Below are 18,081 nucleotides of genomic sequence, written 5' to 3'. Positions count from 1 at the left end.
AGCTTCCCTGCTGAAGAAAAGCATCCCCACAACATGATGTTGCCACCACCGTGTATCACGGTGGGGATGGTGTGTTCAGTGTGATGTGCAGTGTTAGTTTTACTCCACACATAGCATTTTGCTTTTAGGACACATAGTTACATTTTGATCTCATCTGACCAGAGCACCTTCTTCCACATGTTTGCTGTGTCCCCCACATGGCTTCTCACAAACTGCAAATGGGACTTCTTATGGCTTTGTTTCAACAATGGCTTTCATCTTGCCACTCTTCCATAAAGCCCAGATTTTGGAGTGCACAACTAATAGTTGTCCTGTGGACAGATTCTCCCACCTGAGCTGTGGATCTCTGCAGCTCCTCCAGAGTTACCATTGACCTCTTGGCTGCTTCTCTGATTAATGCTCTCCTTGCCCGGCCTGTCAGTTTAGGTGGACGGCCATGTCTTGGTAGGTCTGCAGTTGTGCCATACTCTTTCCATTTTCTAAAGATGGATTGAACAGTGCTTCGTGAGATATTCAAAGCTTGGGATATCTTTTTACAATCTAACCCTGCTTAAATCTTCTCCACAACTTTATTCCTGACCTGTCTGGTGTGTTCCTTGGCCTTCATGATGCTGTTTGTTCCCTACAGTTTTCCAGCAAACCTCTGAGGGCTTCACAGAACAGGCTGTATTTATACTGAGATTAATCACTTCAGCCTCGGAAGGTTTTGCCCCCTTTCTGACCAGGCCATTTTTTGTGATATGGCACTGTGTCGCTTCAACTGACAATTGCGTGGTCGTGCGGCATTGTACCCAAACAAAATTGTCTTTTTTCCCACAAATAGAGCTTTCTTTTGGTGGTATTTGATCACCTCTGCGGTTTTTATTTTTTTCGCTATAAACAAAAAAAGAGCGACAATTTTGAAAAAAACACAATATTGTGTACGTTTTGCTATAATAATAATATAATAATGTGGCTGACTAGAGGAGGAGAGAGATCATTGTTCCTACTAAGTAGAAACCTCTCCTGTGACAGAACCGGGATTTGTGTGTTTACGCATTGGCTCTGGGGACAGGCTGTGGGCGAGCATAAGCGTCTCCGGCGGAGCGCACGCTCCTGCTACAGAGCACACCTACAGCTATGACGGCTCACGCAGTCGTGCCAACCTGCCACAGTATAACTGCGGTGGCTGGTCGGAAAGTAGTTAAATGACACACAGGTGACTTCTGAAGGCAATTGGTTCCACTAGATTTTAGTGAGGGGTATCAGAGTAAAGGGGGATGAATACAAATGTACGTCACACTTTTCATGTATTTATTTGTAAAAAATTTGAAAACCATTTATCATTTTCTTTCCATGTCACAATTATGTGCCACTTTGTGTTGGTCTATCACATAAAATCCCAATAAAATCCATTTACGTTTTTGGTTGTAACATGAAAAAATGTGGAAAAAGTCAAGGGGTGTGAATACTTTTTCAAGGCACTTTAACTTCCTCATTACTCGAGATAACAAATGAATACATACAGTGCCTTGAAAAAGTATTAATAGGTCATACTGTTTTTTAACCATGTGCTGCCTGCTCAAATGTGTGAGAGGGGAGGCACAGCCAGGCTCCACAACATACTGGTATGTCGCAGCTTTACTTCCTGGTTTTGGGTGTGCATGCACGCTTTTCTTGCCAATTTGTGCTGTGATTGGCCACAGCACAAGTTTGTTAGCAGGTTACAGCCAATGATTTTGCTGTGGCCAATCACAGCACAGAGTTCTGTGTTTACCAACAATCTGGCTGCTTCTTCTCCCTGAAATCATCTGACATTACACTTGTTAGGCACACAGTTAACCTCTTGATTGCCCTCCTGATCACTCCATAGGGTCTATAGTTGCGTAAATTCCAGGATATATCCCATAGTTTGTAGACGCTATAACTTTCACACAAAGCAATTAATATACACTTATTGAAATGTTTCAAAATAAAAAAAAGACATGTAGCAGAATACATTTTGGACTAAATTTATGAAGAAATTAGATTTTGTTGGATATGTTTTATAACAGAAAATTTAATATATATATAAATTACAAAATATAATACAATTAAAAATATAATACAATTAAAAAAAAAAAAGAGGTGATCAAATACCACCAAAAGAAAGCTCTATTTTGTGAAAAAAATTATATAAATTTCATTTGCGTACAGTGTTACATGACCGCGCAATTGCCAGTTAAAGTAGCGCAGTGCTGAATAGCAAATAATGCCCTGGTCACGAAGGGGGTAAAATCTTCTGGAGATCAAGTGGTTAACATTAGTCTGTCATTGACATCTATGAGGTTCAGGGTCAACTCCTGAAGTTTAGTGATATTTGCTTTCAGCTGATGAAAGTGATTAAAAACTGAGGGTTTAACCACTTGCTTACTGAACACTTAAACCCCCCTCCTGCCCAGACCAATTTTCAGCTTTCAGTGCTCTCACACTTTGAATGACAATTACTCAGTCATGCAACACTATACCCAAATGATTTTTTTGTCCTTTTTTTAATACAAATAGAGCTTTCATTTGGTGGTATTTGATCACCTTTGGTGGTATTTGATCACCAAAAAAAACGAAAATTTTGAAAAAAAATGCTTTTTTCTTCGTTTCTGTGATAAAATTTTGCAAATTAGCAATTTTTCTTCATAAATGTTGGCCACAATTTATACTGCTACATATCTTTGGTAAAAATAACCCAAATTAGTGGATATTATGTGGTCTGTGTGAAATTTATAGACTCTACAAGCTATGGTGCAAATCATAAAAAAATGATCACATCTGATCACACCTGATGTACTGAGGCCCATCCCATTTCTTGAGACCCTAACAAGCCAGGAAAGTACAAATGCCCCCCAAATGACCCCTTTTTGGAAAGTAGACATTACAGGGTATTTAGTAAGAGGCATGGTGAGTTATTTGAAGTTGTCATTTTTTCCCACAATTCTTTGCAATTTAAGGCTTTTTTTTTATTTTTTATATTTTTTTCAGAAAATTGTCATTGTAATAGCTTATTTCTCTCACATGGAATGTTGACACCCCAAAATACATTCGGCTACTCCTCCTGAGTATTACAATACCACATGTGTGGGACTTTTTCACTAACTGGCCACATACAGAGGCCCAAAATGCATGGAGCATCATCAGGTGTTCAAGGATCATAAATTACCCATCTAACTTGTTGACTACCTATTACAATTTTGAAGGCCCTAGAGCACCAGGACAATGGAAACGCCCACAAAATGACCCAATTTTGGAAAGCTAACACCCCAACGTATAATCTATGAGGTATAATGAGTCTTTCGAACGGTTCAATTTTTTTCCAGAAGTTTTTGGAAAATGTGAAAAAAAAATGAAAACGCATTTTTTTTTTTTTTTACACAAAGTTGTCTGTTTATAAGATATTTCCAACACATAGCATTTACATAGCAAAAATAACACTGCAAAACATTCTGCTACTCCTCCTAAGTATACCGATACCACATGTGTGAGACTTTTACAAAGCCTGACCACATACAGAGGCCTAACATTGAAGTAGCACCTTCAGGTGTTCTAGGAGCATAAATTACACATCTCATTTCTCACCCACCTATTACACTTTTGAAGGTCCTGGTGGCAATACCACATGTGTGAGACCTTTACACAGCCTGGCCACATACAGAGATCCAACATGCAAGGAACATCATCAGGTGTTCCAGGGACACATAGCATTCACATACCAAGAATTACACCCCAAAATACATTATGCTGAGCAAAGAGAAACAAAAGATTACCTGTGGTTTTAGTAGTACAGTTGTCCACAGGAGGATAGCACTGGTCCAGGCAGCAGGCAGGGACTTGGTCAGCAACAGCGAACACAATTTTTCAGGCAGCAGGCAGAAATACTGTCCATAGTCAGTACAGGCGGCAGGCAGGGATACTGTCCATAGGTCAGTGCAGTGCAGGGTCAGTGCAGCCAGAGATTGTCAGCAGTGCCAAAATATTGATCTTGGTAGTAGGCAGGAACATGGTCCATGTGCTGTGGTCAGTGCGACAAACAGAGGCATGACGGCAGTAAGTCCTACAGGCAGCAGGCAGAAGTAGGGCCTCGTTTAGGACAGAATGGGGACAGGGGTAGAGGCTTCTCCCACCCAATCTCTTTGAAGCCTCCGAGTCTCCAGACCCTAATCTAGGAATGAGAAAACAAAGAAAATTGTTTTCTTCATCCAGAAAAACTATTCTGGAGCTCCTCACATATGTGAGACCCCTGTGTTGAATCCCACTAGTCCAGTTGCAGGGTACAAGATCAATCCAAGAGGCAGGCAAGAGGCATGGTCAAACAGTCCAAGGTCAGTTCCAGATCAGGCAGAGGTATGTACAGAATCGTTAGCAGAAGCATGGTCGAATAACAGTCCAGGGTCAGTTCCATATTAGGCAGAGGTATGTACAGAATCTTTAGACAGAAGCATGGTCGAATAACAGTCCAGGGTCAGTTCCAGATCAGGCAGCGGTATGTATAAAATCGGCAGGCAGAAGCGTGGTCAAATAACAAGCCAGGGTCAGTTACAGAGCAGGCAGTGGCATAAGGGGTGTGAAGGCAGGAACTGAGGATTACGTTTACCATACTTCACTAATAATTTAGTGAAGTATGGTAACGGCGGAAACATTCACCTATGCAGAGGCCTGGTTGGGAAGGAAATTGTGCACAATAATAAGATGTGTCTCTTCTGACTCCTGCTCTGGTACACATCTTACATCTTTTTTGACGTCTTTGGCCTGTTGGTTTGGGAGGGAGTTTATCTGGAAAGTGGCGTTCGGAGAGTCGACTAACAACATCTGATTGGATGTTTTCTGGTGGGCCGTTCGGGAATATAAGGGCAGTGTAAATTTCCTTCTGGTAGCCAAGGAAGGGTTGGGGGTTTTGGGTGGAGTTGTGGTAAATGATATAGGAATTAAATATGGCCAATTGAAAAAAATAAATTGCTACTTTTTTGTACCAGTGATATATCTGTCTTGTGGCAAGGTATGGTTCCAACATTTGATCGTTAAAGTCGACTTCCCCCATAAACAAATTGTATTCATGGATGCATGTTGGTTTCTGGATGGGGCCATTCCTTCTGGGGATTTCCACATAGGTGTTATTGTGGATGGAAGACAACATGTACACATCCCTTCTGTCCCTCCACTTCACTGCCAGAATCTCTTTGTTACGCAGACTTGCCGTTTCTCCTTTTCTCAACTTCTTACTAACAAGACTTTGAGGAAAGCCCTTCCAATTCTTTTTTACGGTGCCACATGCTGGCGTCTTGTTCCGATGAAGGTTGTGGAACAGGGGCAGAGAAGTGTAGAAGTTGTCTACATACAGGTGGTATCCTTTGTCGAGTAGGGGGTATATGAGGTCCCAAACAACTTTCCCGCTGGATCCCAAGTAGTCCGGGCAATTAGGGGGCTGCAGCTGGGTGTCCTTCCCTTCATACACTATGAAGGAATATGTGTACCCTGTGGTTCGGTCACATAGTTTGTACACCTTCACCCCATAACGGGCCCTTTTGCTGGGGATAAATTGCTTAATTTTAAGCCTGCCGTTAAATTTAACAAGGGACTCATCCACACATATCTGTTGCTCCGGGGTGAACAGCTGGGGGAATACTTCAGAAAAATAATTTAATATTGGCCGAATTTTGTAAAGCCTGTCATAATTTGGATAATTTTGGGGAGGGCATTGGGTATTGTCGCTGAAATATAGGAACCTCATTATCATCAGATACCTGGTTCTGGGCATTACCGCGGAGAAGAGCAACATTTGGTGGAGGGGGTGGGTTGACCAATAGGAACGGAATTTGTTTTTTTTTTGGTGAGCCCCATATTAAATGTGAGGCCCAAAAAAACCTTGAACCCCTCCACTGTCAGGTCTCTCCACTCATAGGGACAGGCATAATATGATGTGGGATTTTGCAAAATAAATTGGTGTGCATACAGGTTGCACTGAGTAACAATTGACGCCAACATGTCCTCTGTAAAAATTAAATTAAAAAAATTAATTGGGGTAAAGTTTTCTGTATCCAACTGGACTCCTGGCTGGGCAGTGAAAGGGGGAACACTAGATTCTCCTGAATTAGGAGGAAGCCACAAGGGGTTCTGAAGGGCATAGGGAAGGCTGGCATGGGACCTAACCCTTTGGGGCTGAGGTGACACCCCACTGGTACTTGGCCTTTCTTGCCGAGGCACTGCGGTGCTGGTGGATGGCACTGTGGTGCTAGTGGATGCCACTGCGGTGCTGGTGGATGCCACTGCGGTGCTGGTGGATGCCATTGCCTCCTCACTAGAACGCCTTCGTTTGGCGGGCCGAGTTTCTTCCTCCTCTGAGTCTGTTAGTGTTCCACTACTGAGGACTGGCTCGTAATTTATGTCAGAATCCGAATTGGAAAAGGAATCCGAAAAAGAGAGCTCCCCGTTGCTCTCGTCGGCCGTGGAAAGAATTTGGTATGCCTCCTTGGCGGAAAAGCTTTTTTTGGACATGGCTGCTGGTGGATATGAGATTGCACAGGTGCGTGCTAAGCCTGCACTGATGAGGTGGCACTGATTGATGGCACAGATGTGCACTGATGAGGCGGCACAGATGGGCACTGATCGCACAGATGGGCACTGATGAGGCAGCACAGATGGGCACTGATCGCACAGATGGGCACTGATGAGGCAGCACAAATGGGCACTGATGAGGCGGCACAGATGGGCACTGAGGCAGCACAGATGGGCACTGAGGAAGCAGCACAGATGTGCACTGACTGATTGCACAGATTTACACTAATGAGGCGGCACAGGTGGGCACAGATATGCACTGATGTGGCACTGGTGAGGAGGCACAGATGGGCACTGATGAGGCGGCACAGATGGGCACTGATAAGGAAGCACAGATGGGCACTGATAAGGCGGCACAGATGGGCACTGATGAGGCGGCACAGATGGGCACTGATAAGGAAGCACAGATGGGCACTGATAAGGCGGCACAGATGGGCACTGATGAGGCGGCACAGATGGGCACTGATTGCACAGATGTGCACTGAGGCGGCACAGATGGGAACTGATTAGTACAGATGGGCACTGATGAGGTGGCACAGATGGGCACTGATGAGATGGCACAGATGGGCACTGATGAGGTGGCAAGGATGGGCACTGATGAGTTGGCACAGATGCGCACTGATTGCACAGATGCTCACTGATTGCAGATGGGCACTGATGGGCACAGACGGGCACTGATGGGCACAGACAGGCACTGATGGGGACAGATGGTCACAGACGGGCACTGATGGCACAGATGATGCACTGATGGCACAAGTGGGCACTGATGCGCACATGTGGGCACAGATGGCACTAGATAGATGTCACTGTGGGCACTGTTGGGCACCTTTTGGGCACACTTCACTTTTATACATTCAAAAAATTACTCACAGAAGCTCTCTCTCCTCACACGCTGTCTCTGTGTGAGCAGAGAGAGCCGGCAATGAGAGATGATCTCAATTGTTTACATTTCAGATCATCTCTCATTGGAGGCGGTGATTGGGCTGTAAATGGCCGCTGTGATTGGCCGTTTACAGCGATCTGTGATTGGCTGTGTCCAAGGGACACGGCCAACACAGATTTTCCCCGAGGCGCGCTCATGAGAGCGAGCTGGGAACGAGGAAAGGGGACGACGTCAATAGGCGTAGTCCCTGTAATGTAGATCCACGATGTTGCCGTCATTTGGCAATGGCCTGGATCTGAAGTGGTTAATATCATTTTAACCCCTTCAGCTTTGACCCCTTTACCCTTAATGCACCAGAACAATGTTTAAAATTTTAGATGGGGGCCTATTGATTTGACAATATCTTTGTAATTACTTGATAACATTGATTTTGGCAAGGAATAAAATGGAGGTCACTGAAACTTTTTATGTCACACAGTATTTGCGAAGCAATTATTCAAACGCCTTTCTTTTTTGGAAAGAAACCGTTTCACAGAAAAAGCAAAAAAAAAAAAAACACTTAAGTTAGCCTGATTTTTTTGTATAATGTGAAAGATGATGTTATGTCGAGTAAATAGATACAGTACCTAACATGTCACACTTTAAAATTGTGCACACTTTTGGAATGGCACCAAACTTCAGTACAAATCTCCATAGACGACACTTTAAAAATGTTTACAAGTTACATATTTAGAGTTATAGAGGAGGTCTAGTGCTAGAATTATCTTGCTCTAATGATCGTGGCGTATGTAACCTGTGTGTATCTGGCTCTGAAACTAGCCAGTGCCTCATCGGCCACTCACCTCACCGCACGTCCCTGGTACAGATACAGAAACAGCCGAATATTGTTGATCCCTTTATTCCATGTATTCCAATCTCCACACAACTGTTTTTGTTGGCTAGTTGGCCATCAATGGTGCAGTACATTGAAATCCATTGATTCCTGTAGTCACATAGGGGTTTTCGTGAGTGACCATTGAGTGCCCATACTGATTTCAGAAGAATATTTGGCCAGCAATTCTTTTTCATTGGTGTGGTGTTCAGCAGTTTGTTTACTGGAAGAGCTAAGTTTTTGTCGAAGAGGATGAACTCACAGCTTGTGACAATTGCTAGGGCTTGCTTTATTTAAAGCAAGCCTTTCTGTCTCTTCATCTGTTTCTTCATCAAAATTCCAGATTTAATTTCCAAAGAATTCAATATTTCATAACTCCCATAGGTGAGTATCAGTGGAGGGGCATAAGCTTTCAATAGAACATGTCCTTTTGCCCTGAATCTGTTTAATCACCAGTTTAAGATTTAGTTATGAGATTTATACATTTTAATAACTGACTTCACACAACATCATTTACAGAAGGACCCTGGCAATGGTGCTGATAAAGGTAGAAGAATTTGCTGATTATTGGCCAAATCTATGATATTTTTCTCAGTTGTATTTGAGGTGAGTAGCTATACAACATTTAAACTTACATGGGAGCTTTGTTATATTATTATTATTATTATTATTATTATTATTATTATTATTATTATTATTATCATTACTGTTATTTTATTGTTAAGAGTTTTTATTAAGTTTTAAAAATATTGAAAAAAAGATACGCTCACCATTTGGATATATTATATACATGTGTGATAAATTAGACAGTGAAAAAGCCTTCAATACCGCATTCAGTCCAGACTCCACCTTCATTTGTGAATGAAATGGTTACATTTAGAAATTCTGGGTCTCTTACAGTTCTATATGAAATCAATAATACAATTCTTAAAGGAGTCAATGTAATGTCTAGGAAAAGTAGTAAGGAGGGTTCAAAAGAGGTAAAGCAGCAATGGTAATAAGGTCATCTTAATTGCATTGATCTTACCTATCCAGGAAAGATTATGCTGCTTCCAAGACATTATTAAATCCCTAAGTTTCCAAAGGTTAAGGATATAGTTGGTGCAGTATAAATGATTTGTGGTCAGGAGATATTTTAATCCTTAGATAATCTAAAGAGGTATCTCACCACACAAAAGATCAGTTAGATTGAAGGATGGAGACAGTTCTGTAGTAAAGTTACACTAAGAGCAGTGGATTTATCCTCTTTGACAGTAAAACTTGATATCTGGGTGAAAGATCGTAAAATAGAAAACAGGCTGGCTAGGAAATATGTGGTTGTGTTAGAGTGAGAAGTAGGACATCAGCAAAGAAACAGTGCTAATAAGTCTAATTTCCCACTAGGATTCTACGTATGTTGGGATTTACAGAAACAGAGAAAAGAGGGCGCACCAGCCTAGTGCATTATCCTTTAGTACATTTATTCAAAAAGCATAAATAAAAACTACTCACAAAAGTAGAAAGAAAATCATGCTTATAACAGTCTTTGACGTATAGCAGTCTGTCCACTGATAGCAGTCTCCGAGTCCTAGAGAGGGGGACATACGAACCGCTTCTGGCTAACGCGTTTCGAAGGTTAAACCTTCTTCATCATTATGTTGGAGTTTAGTCTGAAACTTTTTGCAAGGGACTCAGGGAGTCAATATGTTAACACAAATAAGATGAGCAAAAAGGGAAAGTCTTGGTGGGTTCCACTCTTTTGAAAAGGGTAAGGAAAAACTATTAAGTAACAGATGGATTGTGATGAAGGTTCTTCAGCTAGGACAGAAAGTTTTCCTTAAACCCCAACTTATAATGCATATACAATAATCCCATAAAATATATAAAAGTCCCATAAAATGGTGCCAAGTGCTTTGAGTATGCAATGGTTTTGTCTGTGGGGAATAAAACCCACCTATTCTTTATGAATCAAAGATTTCAGGAACATATTATGTCAAGTCAGGAGAATTTAAAAAAAATGTTGATGTCCACATTTAATAGATAAATCAGTCTATAATTACAGTACAAGGCTCTAATCATCTTTGCCAAGTTTTAGAATCATAGCCTCATTCCGTATACCATGCTGTACATTCCCTATTCCACACTGCTTCATTCCAAAAGTCCTGTGCACAATACTAGAAGGGTTAGCAAAAATGATGCTGGCAGGTAGATAAGAGGATAGGAGTTGCACTTTTTGGTTTAGAAATGAGAGGTTAGTTAATTTAACACCAGGTCTATTAGCTCTGACAGAGAAATTACATTTTGCCCAATAAGTTTGTGTGAGCAAAGTAATAGATGTATCCACCATTCTGATTCAAGTTGATTAAACAAAAAGAAAGGTTATGTTTTTTTTTTTAATTTCCTTCTTTCTACATGGTTCCAGTTAAATTCTATAGCACCTCACATTATGGCTTTGTGAGCTTTCCAAAGAGATACAGATGAGGTCATCAAGTTGCTATTTTTAGTGAAATAACATTTGTACTGTATCAGAGAAGGTAAGGAGGGAGTCATTAAAAAACCAAGTTGAAATTCTTCGAGTAAGGGGGTTAAGGCATCACCTTTTTATTTTTTCATTAAAGAGTTTTATTAAAGGTTAATGAGGTTTAACAATCAAAGCCACTTTACATTGTTAATCTGAAATGTGTGTTCATAGCATCCAATTAACAGTAAGTATAATGGCAACCATCTGAAATAAATTATGGAAAACAGACTATGAATCGTGTAGGCCTACAGTCCATAATGGAGGTGAACAGAAAAGAAATTGCTATTAAAATTATCTCTTGCTTCAACCAGTTAGATATTTGGATTAAATTAACTAGTATGACATCTATCATATCTATTAGATAGCTTTGAATTCTTTGAAAAGAAGCACAATTTTTGTTATTCAAAGAGAGGTATAGAGTAGTAAAGGAAAAGGAGAAAAAGTAGAAGAGGAATAAGAGATTAGAGTTTGTCTATGAAGTAATAGTGTCTCTCCTTGGCCTCCATAACACACTTTGGTTTTACGTATGAGTGTCGAGAGAATCCAGCACTCCAGGGGGTATTAAATACTCATTAATTGGTCATATGCTGGTGTGACCCTGAAATGGAACCAGAGGGTCCATGTTTTGTGATATCTTTCTATGTCATCTGAGGTTTGGGACAGTAAATCTTCCATATGACAGATCTCGGAGACTTTCTGTAGCCACTCTTTTACCAAAGGAGCCTGAGTATTCTTCCAGCGTAACAGAATCAAGGCCTTAGCGGCATTTAGAAGGTGCTTCGTTAAGGATTTTTGGTATCTTCTATAAGGGAAGTTAGAAATGTGGAGCAGGCAGCATGCTGCATCTAGAGTGATTCTAGTCTCCGTTATCTGTCGTACGATATCCTTCACCCCTGTCCAGAAAGTTTCAAGTATTGGGCACTGCCACCAAATGTGTAGGAGTGTACCTGTCTCTCTGTTGCATCGCCAGCATCTGTCAGAGGCCTCTGGAAACCATGTTTTAAGTTTATGGGGTGTGGCGTACCATTGAGTCAGAAGTTTGTACGCCGTCTCCTGTGTTTTAGTACTGATGGAACATTTATGTGCTAACATACAAGCCGTCAGCCATTGATTGTCAGTGATATCTTTCTGTAGTGTTCTGGACCATTCTATTCTAAATCTGTCCTGAGTAGTTGTTGTAGGGTGTTGAAGCCAGGAGTATGCGGCAGAGGTCGCCCTGACAAAGTCATCTCCCCCGTGGCACACTGTCTCAAGTTGTGTCATAGGTCTTTGAAAGTGGGGTTGTTTAGTCTTATCCGTAACGAAGCTGCGTATTTGGAAATATGACCATCTGGGTAAGTGGGGCAGATTGTTATCCTCTTTCAACACTGAATAGTCTTTGACCCTATCATTTCTGATGCAGTCTCCTGCGGTCAGTAGTTTTGGTGGGTCCAACGCTTGAAAGCTTCCACCCACCAATCCAGGGACAAAATCTGGATTATTCTGTATAGGTGTCAATGGGCTCAGTTGTGTCGTTAAGTCATATTTCTTAATCACCGTCTGGAAGGCCTCCATGGTGGTCCCCGTCAGTGGGTGTCTCCTTATAGATTGATGTTGTCTTCCCCAGGGAATCCAGGGAGAAAACCTAAGCGTGCCCGTGGTCAGAGCCTCTTCCAACTGGACCCAATCTTTTGATTTACCAGACAATGCCAGTCAATCACCCTAGTAAGGTGAGAGGCTAGGTAATAATTGTAGAAATGTGGTAAGCCCATTGGGTGGGCTCCTTGGGTCTAGCTAGAAGGGTAAATTTGACTCTGGGTCGTTTATGTCCCCGAAGGAAACGTGTGAGAGTTGATTGTAATTGTTTGAAAAAATGCAGTGGGATCCTAACAGGTAGTGATCTTAGAAGATACAGTAGTCGTGGAAGAATGGTCATTTTAAGAATGGCCGCCCTTCCGAACCAAGAGAAAAATTTGGAATTCCAGTTCTGAGGCAATGTTTTTTAGCAAAGGGGGAAGTTCTTTTCATAAGTCTTCGTCAATCTCAAAGGTAACGAGACCCCCATATACCTGAGTACACCTGCAACCCAGCGGAACGAACAGGCCCCCTGAGCTCTGGAGAGTGTATCAACTGGTAGCGTAACATTCATTGCCTCAGACTTAGAGTAATTAATTTTGAGATTAGATATGCAGCCATAATGTGCGAATTCTTCCAATAGGTTTGGGATTGTGGTATGGGGTTTGGTCAGGAAAAATAAGAGATCGTCTGCATAAGCTGCTGTCTTGTAAGTTCTATTAGCTACTTCAAAACCTGATATGGATTGGTTCTTGTTTACCTTCCTGATAAATGGCTCTAATGGCAGGATAAACAGCAACGGTGATAGGGGACATCCTTGTCTGGTCCCATTCGATATCTGGACCTTGTCTGACAGTATGCCATTTACTTTTATCCTGGCAGAAGGGTTCTGATACAGAGCTGTGATCCAAGTCATCATGTGTGTTCCCAACCCCACATGGTGACAAACTGCCAGCATGTAGTCCCAGGATACCCGATCGAAGGCCTTCTCTGCGTCCGTGGACAGGAGAAGGCCCTCGATGCCCCGCGAGTGTGCTGCATGCGTCTTGAGCAAGGCCTTGATAATATTGTCTCTTGCCTCTCTTCCTGGCATGAAGCCCACTTGGTCTGGTCCTATTAAGGAAGATAGTAGTGGCTTTAGTCTATTGGCAAGTATTATAGATAATATTTTGAGGTCTAGATTCAATAACGAAATGGGTCTGTAGCTTGGGCACTCTGTGGGGTCTTTACCATTTTTATGTATCACCGTTATATGGGCTGAGAGAAAGTCCGTGGGTACCTGTCTGGGTGAGGAGAGGGAGTTCAGTGCTCTTGCCAATGGGGCAGATAAAATGTCATGAAATGTTTTGTAGTAGGTGGATGTGAAGCTGTCCGGGCCTGGGCTCTTTCCTGACTTAAGTCCTTTGATTGCCCCCTGTATTTCAGCTATCGTTATCTGGTCTTCTAGGGGAGTTGTCTCCTCAACTTCTAGCCATGGTAAACCGCTATCGATCAGGTAGTCCTGTATGGCCTGTGTTCTGTCAGTTGGTATTGTGGGGGGTCTATGTTGTTGTGGTAAATTGTAAAGTTTGGAGTAGTAGTTGTGGAACTGTGACGCAATGGCTTCTGGGGTTACCTCCAATGTCCCACCCGGCGATCTAATGCCAGATATGACGTTATTGGAGCAAGCCTCTCTCAAGGCCCTTGCTAATAACCGTCCAGTCTTGTCTCCCGATTCATAGTATACTCTTTTTTTTTGAAATAATGATCTCTGTGTCTTGGTGTGAATTATCTCTTGTAGTGTTTTCCTAGCTTTTAGCAGTTCTTTAGCTGTCTTAACCGCCAAAGATTGTTTGTGCAAGGCTTCTAGTGTGCGTATTCTATCAGACAAGTCCCAAATTTCTTTTTCCTGTTTTTTTTTGCGTTGTGCACCCAGCTTGATTAATTCCCCCCGAATCGTTCATTTATGTGCTTCCCATATCATCATCGGATCCATGTCCTGTGTATTGTTAAAAATAAAAAAGCCAGATATAGCTTCCCGAATGCGAGGAAGCAAGTCCGGGTCTGATTGGAGAGCAGATCTACCCCTAAGGATACAGGTGCATGATCTGAAATCGTCTGAATGCCGATGTGAGCCTCTGTCACTGTCTGTAGGTCTCTTTGGGAGATGTAAATGTGATCAATGCAGGAGTATCGATCGTGGGGAATAGAGTGGAATGTGAAATCTTGGGTGTCTGGGTGGAGGAATCTCCAGGTATCTACTAATTGTAGAGTGCTTAAACACTTTTTGATTGTTTTAAGGGCTCTGTACGTAATGCAGGACTTTCCAGTGGAGGAGTCCATGATTGGGTTTAGTGGGACATTAAAATCTCCTCCCATTATCAGTGTCCCCTCTGCAGAGCCCTTGAGTTCACGGGTGACCTTCTGACAAAAGGTGACCTGAGAAGAGTTTGGGAAGTATACATTAGCCAGCGTCACAGTCCTGTTTCCATAAGTTCCCTTGATAAAAATATAGCGACCCTCTGGATCTGTCAATCTATCAGTAAGGGTAAAGGGGGTGTCTTTGCTAAGTAGAATAGTCACCCCTTTGGTTTTTGCTAAGTCATTAGTCGCATGGTAAGCTGTAGTGAAGTATGCATTAGTAAGTTTAGGAACTTGGTTGGTTCAAAAGTGAGTTTCCTGTAGGAAAACAAATTGAGGCCTACCTTTCTTCAGCTCTCTGAGAAGTGACACACGTTTCTCAGAGATGTTCAGTCCCTTGATATTGTGCGAGATCACCATAGGCCTCCCCCCGAGTGACGAGAAAGCCATCTCTGTAGTTCAAATATGAGGGGGATATGTCAATCTAACTCTATGAAGACAAATCAGGGTTACTCAGTGTTTACAGAAATGATTGGTAGACCAAGGAGAGAGAGCGCAAGAGAGGTCCAGGTATAGAAGAGTGCGGGGTATAGAAGAAAGAATAGACAGAGTTGGATTCAGAAACAGATAGTGAATCCTATAACAACGGAGGAATTCTTCAGGTAAATCTACTTTAGGTAATAAACAACTTTTCTAAAGCGAACAGTTAGTGCACCTGGGTCGTGGAACCTCCGGCCCAGGTGTACTTTATGGGTACGTGGGTGTTTTACCACCGAGGTGGAAAAGTCACAATAAGTAGTGTCGTGGTCTGGAACAAGTCCAGGCCACGAGACCTTTATATACGATAAATTCAGAGACGTATCAAAACGTGACTTAGGAAGTGTAAACCAAACAATATAGAACTAAAAAGAACGACACAGCCTGAAAAAATAGGCCAAAAATAAACTAATGTTTTGGGGAATCAACACTGTAAAAAGGTTTGCTTCGAAAGAGTAACTTGTCTCTAGGAAATCCAGCTTAGCTTCCCTGGCCTCTGTTTGAGGTGCTTCTGACTATATTTGGGTGCTACTGCCTGCATTACTTCTTCCTGGGGGTCTTGTGTTATCCAAAGTCCAAAGTAGAAGGGGCCAGAGTGTTGTCAGGTGTCGTGACCAATGACAGTACCTTGATGTATTATCCGATCAATCACTGGTATCTTAAGGAAAACTCTGTAACAGATAGGTCTATTAGCTTGCGAGAGATAAGTGTAAGTCCTCTGGTATCCCCACCTTGTCTGTGGAGTATTTAGGGAGATAGTAAATTGTGATTAACCAGATCCATAATCTACAATGGGGATTGTTGGGAGTCGAAGTGCCAAACTCCAGGGTTGTAAGCACAATGCCTTATTCCGCTGCTTGAGACCCATGAAGGTTTTGTCTCCTATTTGGTGTTCCTGAGTGTTGACCACCGCCGCGGCCATGTTTCATCCGCTTAGGGAACTGATTTTCCGGTGTGGAGGATGGTGAGGTGTGGGGACTTCTTGTGAGTGGTGGAAGGGCAAACTCCTGGTACCATTCAGGCAATTCCACTCTGTCTAAACCCAGTCCTGCACAGAAATCTGTTAAATCAGATGGTGAGCGCAAGATGTGTTGTTTTCCGGCCAGTGTCACCACCAAAGCAAAAGGGAAGCGCCACGTGTAACGCATATCATGTTCCCTGAGTTTGTCTAGGAGGGGACGCAATGCTCTAAGGTTTTTCAGAGTAATTTGGGAGAGATCTTGGAACAGCATAATATGTTCACCATTGAAAACTGAATCCTCCTGTGCCGATTGTGAGTCCTCACTGAAGTCCTCCTCATCTTGCGGAGCCCGCGCCATCTTGAGGCCTGTACCGCTGCCTAACAAAAAACAGAAGAGATGGCTGTGCTTTGAGGAGTTCCGCAAAGCTTCTGGCGGCAGAAACGGCTGCAGAGTTGCGGCGTGATCTGGAGTGAGGTGTCTGCTGAGTGAGTTTACCTATCTCCGGGTCTGCGCTCTCGGGTTGTCCTGCTTTAGGCTGTGTCGGTCCGGGAGCTCCACTAGCACACGTCCGTCGCGGTCGCTTGCCAAGCCACGCCCCCAGGCATCACCTTTTAATAAAAGTGATGAATAGTGAGACAAGGAGTTAGCTAATATTTTTACTTTGATGACAGAGGGAACAAATTGTTCACAAACACATGGTCAATGTGAGAAATATAATTGCATGCAAATGAATACTATGCGCAATCTCGTGTTCCAGGGTTACTATCTCTCCACACATCAGTCATGTTGTTTTTAGATTAAACATCATTCATCAGTTTAGTTGGGTATTAACAGAGAAGCTTGATTATCAGGACTTGAGGCTGTTTTAGACCTATCCAAGTTATTATTGAGAACCATATTGATTTCTCCCACCACCAGTAGGATACTCCATTGATGTCTGTCAATAACACCTAAAGTATGTGTGAAAAACCAAGTTTGATGGGTATTGAAGCATAGTTTACCAGGATCTTCCTCATGCTGGTTCTCTGTAAGTTTAAAGCACCTAGAGGGCTTTTTCATATTGGGCCTCCGGTCCAGGTAAATCCTGACTACAAAAACCATCACAACCCTAATGAAAGAGGAGGCATTTCCCCCAAAACACACTGGATCTACTCACTACACTTGACTGTAAATTTAATGAAATGTTTTTAAGAACAACCTCAAGCATGATGACCTTTCATATCAAGCACCTTATACACCCAACCAAACCAAGGTTTCCTCATGGAATAATTTACCCTGCTGAAGGAGATATCTACTAGTCATACTAGTCTAAAGAACATGTAAAGGTGGTGTTTTTGTGGAAAGCAATCAAAACTCTGTGGGGGTCATTTACTATAGCGCTGCTAATTCACGGCAATTTAGCGCTAATTAGTGCTAAAGCGGTATTCACTATAGCGCTGGTAAGAAAATACTCCCAAAATCAAATTTACTATAGTTCCCTGAAACCAAATAGCTCCCAAACCCTTACTCTGCTAAAACCTGGAGTAGTGCACATGGAAATAATGTTTAGAGCATGATATAATTGTCTAAATGGTACTGAAATATGCGGTATATTATTTAAAGATAATCTGCTTTTAAACTGTGTGAAAAAGTGATTTCTACACTGAAATATCTTTAAAAGTCTGAGAAGTGAAAATTTCCCCGTTTTGGACAACTAGGTGCCAACACAACTGAGCATGTTCAGACCTGAAAATAACTCTCATTTTAACTCAAGTGTCTTTTTTACCTGGCGATATAGTAAATACCAAAATGAAAGCTAATTAGAGACCATTTTTTGGAAGTGAAAATCTGCTCTATTCTAGTCCAATGCAAGTTTTAGCCATTGATTCTAATG

At 42.2% G+C, this 18,081-nt stretch overlaps 1 protein-coding gene across 3 annotated transcripts in view; it reads left to right on the top strand.

Moving 5' to 3' along the window:
• LOC141148289 (up-regulator of cell proliferation-like) overlaps window positions 1-18,081 on the top strand; it is a 165,152-nt gene that overhangs the window by 48,651 nt on the left and 98,420 nt on the right. Inside the window, exon 2 of one of the 3 annotated variants that reach the window (XM_073635578.1) lies at window positions 8,835-8,921. The exons of the other annotated variants lie outside the window; for them this stretch is intronic. The gene's annotated coding sequence lies outside the window, so the exon portion shown is untranslated. The remainder of the gene's footprint in view (window positions 1-8,834; window positions 8,922-18,081) is intronic. 3 annotated transcript variants of the gene reach the window in all.

This window comes from Aquarana catesbeiana, linkage group LG06 (assembly GCF_042186555.1).
Source record: "Aquarana catesbeiana isolate 2022-GZ linkage group LG06, ASM4218655v1, whole genome shotgun sequence".
NCBI lineage: Eukaryota > Metazoa > Chordata > Amphibia > Anura > Ranidae > Aquarana > Aquarana catesbeiana.
Note: the sequence above shows the minus strand (reverse complement) of the source record. Positions and strands in the feature narration are given on the sequence as shown.